Here is a 7,156-nt window from a genome sequence, read left to right as displayed (position 1 = left end):
TTTAATTGGATAGATTTAACCCTTTTTAGACATTTAATTACCCATTTTATTTCGAACCTTCGTCGTGTTATCTTGCCTCGTCCGAGTACAATTCTGTTCATTCAATGTTTTTATTGGCAAATTAAACTTAAAATTAACTATTACGATTATATTTTGTACCTTACTATACCAAATTACTTATTCTATTTTACTGTATTTGCATAATAAGCAAACAAATTTATAAACTTACTTAAGTAGTATATATATCAAACATTTTGTCAAACTTTAGCTTTTTTTTATTTTAAATTAATATTAAATGCATATAAACTTCAGTAATATTTTTAAATTTCTAAATTTGTTTTAAATAGCCAATAATCACCGTAAAAAATTCAAACAGGAACATTATTAAAAAATTAGATTAATTTGAAAGCGTGCGAAACATCAAAGGAGCCGATAAGGTTTAGCACGATTCGTTCAGAAAATTTAATTTTCCAGAAAACTTATTTCCAGAAAAATTGTCTCTCTAAAACAATAATATCTTTTGAAACTTTAATAATTAATATTATAAATACAGTTGTGTTTTGGAATGTTAGTCTTGATTTTGTTATTTTTATAAAAAATATTGTTTAAAAACGAAAAAAAAAAATTAATCTACATTTAATAAAAAATAAGTATGATGTAAAAATTTTCTGATAAAAATTGAATAAATAGCATATACAACATTAATTAATCAAAATTTTATTTGCAAAACTCAGTTTCACCCTTTAAGGGATCTTCAGTTACAATTTAAATCTGAAAAATAAAAGTAAAACAAAACATGGAAGATGCTAAAAAGTAAAACAAAACAATTGAATTAGAATTTGTAACTTATGATATTTAGAAAGTTTCGAGTCTTAAACATTAAAATTATATGTACTTGAATTACTTAATAAATTGAAAACTTTAACTTAGGTATTGAACATAAAACTACTAAATTAAAAAAATACAATCAGCTTAAAGTAAATAAATAAACTAAATGACTTACATATTACCATTAATAAAGGGATTTGAATTGAAAATATAAGTACATAAACTATTAGCTGTCTGGAGCTAAATTATACTAATTTAAAATTGCATTGAAAATTTTTAGAATAACATCGCTTCTATTATTATGACGTAACTAATGTATACTTTGAACTAAGTTGATGCGTGCTATTTATAATTTTTTTTATACTATTTTCATTAATTTTAAACAGGTTTGCTTAATAAAGTTATGTAATAAAACGAAAAAAGCTAAGAAGTATGCTTTACATAAAAACTTTAAAAGTCATACCAAAATTGTATTTACTTGTTGTCTAGTCGTTTACCTAGGACAAAACTGCTTGCAGTTTTTTGAAAAAAAAAAGATTTTTAGTTGATAAGCTAATTAGTTTTAATGGTATAAAATAAACAAAGCTCTATAAACGAGTAAACAAATAAAATCATCTTCAAAAACTAGCATCGAAAACTGACAAACAAAAATCGATCGAATATTTCATTTTCACTTGAATAGAAATTTCTAAGTATAACATATGAAGCTCCATCATAACCAACTGTGAGAAACATTGTTTGTGGTCCGATCGAAAGCAGTTTCAACTTTTCAGAAAAATCGTCCTTGAATAGTGAGGCCAGAACCAAAACAACTTCTTTTAGTCACATCTCTTCTCATGCCATAGTTGTACTCATTGACTAAAACCCTTTCCCGGACAAAGTGTTTCTTTTAGGGCTTTTCCTAATGCCAATTGCCTGCCCGGTTTATTTTGCATATATTCTTAAGCTGTGAAATTTAAATCAGTTGTTTAGTATGATATCCTTATCAATATGTTCAATTTTGTTCATGCATTATACTTTATTTATAGAAGTTTGGAAAATTTAAACTGATTTTCAGTTTAAAGCAAGTTATATTAAACTATCAAAAAAGTTATATATTTTGCAATGTTTTGTTTTGGAATAATAATAAAACAAGTATTAAGAAGCTCTCAATTAATAAGAAAATAAGATTATTTATCATGGTAAAATAAGTTTTTAGGAAATACAGTACTAAGTTTAGATTTTGTAATTATTCCGGGTGTTAAATAATAAGCTTTATAAAATTGTATTTTTTTCAGCATAATTTTAGTACTTAGCTGCCGTTTTGAAAATAAAAAAACTCACCAATGTAGAAATGTTTAAAATTGTGAAATCTATTTCTTTATTATTTTGCTGTTGTTTTCCGACAATTCATGATGCTAAACGATCTTTATCCAATAAAAATAGCAATACTGACGGCAGGTGTGGGCTTAAATAGTAATAACGACGTTGTTTTGACATAAGTGGTAACGCTAAAGCTTTTAACTTTTTATTGCGATATTGTAAAATAATATCAAATATTAAATATTGAGGCTTTTCTGATGGTCTAAGCTCATACTCAAAGCGTTTAAAAGGCTATTACCGCATTGCCGAAAGTAATTTTCATGAAAAATTCGAACAAACTTAAATGAATAACAAATTAAATTTATAAAATAAAACCTGGGTAGGAAGTTAGCACGATATAGTTTAATTTTACTCACACAAACTTAAAACAACATTTACTCCTACTTTCCCACAAAACATAAGTTTGCATCAATATATACGTCCTAGTTGTATAGTTTTTATGTCAAAGTTTGATCTATATAGTCATGACTGAACAATGCAGTTTGATATATGCACTCAAACTTAGGTGAGAACAATAAATTTAAATCTTACCGCGGGACTGTCAGTTCAGATGTAATTTAAATTATTAATTTTTTTTATGGCAGATATTTTTCAAAACCGTCAAATTATTCATTTTTTCGTAAGCTATTTTTTTTCTCTGAAATGAGCATTTGAAAAACGCTTTAAACGTTTGACCTGTTTCTTTACAAACTTGTGGCTTTCGATTTTTTCGACTAATAGGACTTTTTTATAATTCTTAAACTTTTTAATTATTGTTTTTTAGGTTTTTTACAGTTTTTAAAGTGTTTTTCATAATTTTCTTCAATCTACTCAATTTATTTTCAAACCTAGTAGTCAAAAGAGGTATTTATGTATCAAGTTAATTTATTTTTATTTATAAAACAATTCAATTTTATATATTTTTCGAATTTTTACTAATGTCTAAAAGTTGTATTAGAGTTCGAAATTTAGTTTCTAGTTACAAAAAAAAGTTTCAACACCATTAATATAAGAAAATTTGTAGAAGTATCAGTTTAAGCAGTTTTAGTTTATCAATAAATGAATTAGAGCTTATACACATTACACACTGTTTAGCATTTATTTCGACTATATATTATGAAATTTAGAATATGTAAACAAGTTTTTGCTATCTTTACATTTGATAAATTAAGTGAGTAGTTCGTAAAAAGTTGCAAAAATAAAAAAATGCTTATTAGTATCTAGAGCTAAAATTGCAATTAACACTTTTGTTGGTTAATATACCCATTTTTTGTTGTTTAGCAGATACACAACTTGTAAGGTTGTAAAAATTAACAGTTGTAAAATAACTTTGCTTAAATAAAATAATTACACTAGTTATTGGAAAAAAGTATTAATACTATTTAGTTAGTGACGTTAAACGGTATTTATATAACTGTTTGTCAATATTTAATAAGTCTACTATTTTTTTTAATTCCAAAACATGTTTTGTATTAGTATTTGACTTGTTTACTGACTTAAGTAGTTTTTACAATCCTTAATCGAATTAAAAGAAGTTTGTAATAAATGAGAGCAAAAAAAAACCTTATTTTTACTATTAGTTTAACAAGACTTATGATTTAAAAAGAAATATTGATTTTAAAGCTATTAGTTTTACTTAAAACAAAAAATATTTTTAGATTTAAAAAAAAAGTTTTTACATTGATAGTCATGAAATAAAAAAGTAGAATAATACCAGTAATCATTGTACTATAACATTCTTATTTTATTTGTTAGGAAATCTAATTTACAGCTAATTAATATAATTTTGAATTATTTATGTTTCCTACATGATTAATGTCCGAATAAATTTGTATAGCTGCTTTAAGTGGTTGTGCTTGACAACAAAACGTATCATTTAAGTATTGTATGTACCAAAATGTATTAAAAACATATTTAAAAAGGATACATAAAGTGTAATATTTAGCTTTCTGCGAACAATTTATGAAATGCTAAATCTTAAATCATTTAATAGTAAACTAATTACACTCATACTTATTATAAAACTATCTGTTCTAAACCAATTTAGTTTACTTATATATATATTGAACTTACCATTTAAATAAAACTAAAGTTATTAGTTTTAAATAGTTTATGTATACAAAACTTTAATTCTTAGTAATTCTTAAAAGATTATGAGTGTTTTTATTACAATTTACTATACAAATACAAAAAACAGTATTTTTTTATCGATTGTTCAGTTTTCATGAGAGCTTCATAACCAACAATAATCTGATATTAGTTTTTCGTAAAATATCAGAAAATCCTGTTAGCTGCTAATGTGTTTGTGTAGCGAAGTCAAACAGACTTTAGACTAGCTGACAAAAGTATAGGCAGTAAGGGTCGCTCAACTTTTAAGCAACGAATTCGATACATCATTTCTACAAACACTTGGTTTTTGTCTGCTACTTCAGTAAGCGTGTATTATAAGCTGTTTTTAGTAAAAAATTGTCTCTTTTTTTAAACAAATTTGTTCTGTATAGCAATGATAAACGCAATCAAAAAAAACTTATCATAAAACTTTAGGAAAACTACTATTATGTTTAACCAATAACAACAAAAGCCATTTTTTTCTTTACAATTAAAAATCTAAAACACCAAATTAATGCATTTAAAATACTATAAGACCAAAGTATGGGAATGAAAAATATATTTTAGAATTTCGTCGTCAAAAACAAATACGTCATTACGTCTAATTTTGCCACAAAACACTTAGTTTTCAAAAAGTATAAAGTTAAAATGTGAGTGAAAAACTACTAACTAATTGGTATATTAGTTTTCTCAGCAGTTAGAGAAAAAAAATATATCTAAAGAACATAAAGTAGTCTAACAAGTATAAAACTGCTTTTGGAGATATAATAGTTTCTAGTCATAAAATTTTATAAAAACTGCTTGGAACATTTAAGATGTGTCGTTCAAAGCTGTGATAGTGTGTTGTATTTTTAAAAATTAAGTTGTCAAAGTGAATTATTATCTTAAATCATTTGTTACAAAGTAATAGTTTTTATTTAATGTTTTACTCTTTTAAAATTACAAATTAATTTTTTACTTTGTGTTTTTATTCCTGTTTTGTACGTCACAAAAAGTAGTAATTTTGATATAAAAATAAGCAACTACTACTGGTTTTAAAATGTTTTTATATGTTTACAAACAAGTTATATCAAAATGCAAGTTTACCTGTTATCAAATTGATAAATAAAAGATAAAATGTAATATTTTGTTATAGTTTCACAATAAATACATATGTTAGAGTAATATAACTGTTAATAATATAATATGTTAAATTTTACTACTTTATACTAAAATACAAATACTAGCTGCTTAAGTTTATTTTTTTAAAACATTGAAGTATAAAAACGTTGTAGAAAAAATTTAAATTTTTGTATATTTCGAAAAATTTGAAAATTGAAGCAATTTTTTAATTTTTAGCTTCAACCGATCCAATTTCGGTTAATAAAAAGTTATTTTTCAGGAAAGATAACTCGATTTAATACCACAAAGGTCGTTAAAAATGAATAAGTAACAAAATAAATATTATTTCCTCCCTTTGATAGTAATTGCTTTGAAATTTTGTATAAAATTACAATATTTAAAAAGTAGGTGCGTTCATTTTGTGTTATTTTTTCAAATATACCTTAGACTTTAGTAAACAACCTTTAATTTATTTTTTTTTCGCGATTAATTCAATAGCTACAACTTCTATTAAAAATAAAGCATTAAAACATTATTTTTTATGAAAAATTAGCAAAAATACAAACCATAATGTATATATTCTGGTTTAAAGTAAATTAAAATTTTGTTCAATATTATTAATTTCAATTTGAAAATAAAGTAGTAACTACAGTCGTTTTATCTTTTTATAGTGTCTTGAACAGAAAAATGTTCAAAACGCTACAAACTTTTTCTTGAAAAGTAGAGCATTCATTTTTTTCCGCTTGGGTAAAATAACTATTAAATACTGTATAAATACCTATGTTGGATAAAAAATGTTTCAGTCTAAAGTACATCTTTAGTGTATAGTCAGACATAAAATCTATTGTTTTCCAATAAGTTCATTTTTAAGCTTGTTCTTCGAAACTATATGAATATTTTTTTCTTTGGTACTTTGTTTACTTTTTATTTCGTTCACAATTACTTTTTTGTTGATAGATTTTGTTAATTAATTTTGATTTTTTTTGTTTTTTTAAGAAATTATTTTAATTTTCTAGACACATTAAGTTTAGATTTCCGTTACTTAAATAGTCAAAGCTTGTGTTTATAGTTGTCAGATTTTAAATAAAGTATGTAAAACTGTGTTGTCAATAAAGTAGCTTTTTAAACTTTTTGTTTAGGTTAGAATAGTCATAAACTTAAAAGTCATAAAATGTTATAAAATTATGCAGTATATTGCTTTTTTATAACAGACAAAACAATATTTTTCATTGAAATTTAGTTTCAAATAAAAAAAAGATTTTTAAGAGAAAAGAAAAAAAGGTAGTAGATTTTTACGACATTCAAGTAACTACGATTTAAGAAAAATTTCGTAAACTAGCCTAATAAACTTGTTCTTGTTTTTTCTTTAAAGTAACACAGTTAGTTAAAAAAATAGATATTCGATATCTTTATTGAAAAAAAACAGTTTTATAATTTAAGTTTGACTTAAGTTTTTTTTTTTAATAAAAAACATTTTTTCACAGTTTAATACTATCTACTTAAGTTTTATACTTTTTGTATTAAAAACTCTTTTTTTTTATAAAAAAGTATTGAATAAAACCTTTCTCTAAGATGTTGCTAAAACTTCAGTTACTATGTACGTTTAACTTGTTTTAACATTGAAACTACACTTTAATTAAAACTATTAAAACCATTCCACTTTTTATTATGTTAAATAAAACTCAAATGTAGTGAAAAGTTTTTTATGATAAAATAGTAATCACTATTCTTAACTTTGTTATGTACTATTGATATTTCGCATAAAATCGTTTAAGAC

Source organism: Thalia democratica, chromosome 1, assembly GCF_965202585.1.
Source record: "Thalia democratica chromosome 1, ktThaDemo2.hap1.1, whole genome shotgun sequence".
In the NCBI taxonomy this organism is placed as follows: domain Eukaryota; kingdom Metazoa; phylum Chordata; class Thaliacea; order Salpida; family Salpidae; genus Thalia; species Thalia democratica.
Note: the sequence above shows the minus strand (reverse complement) of the source record.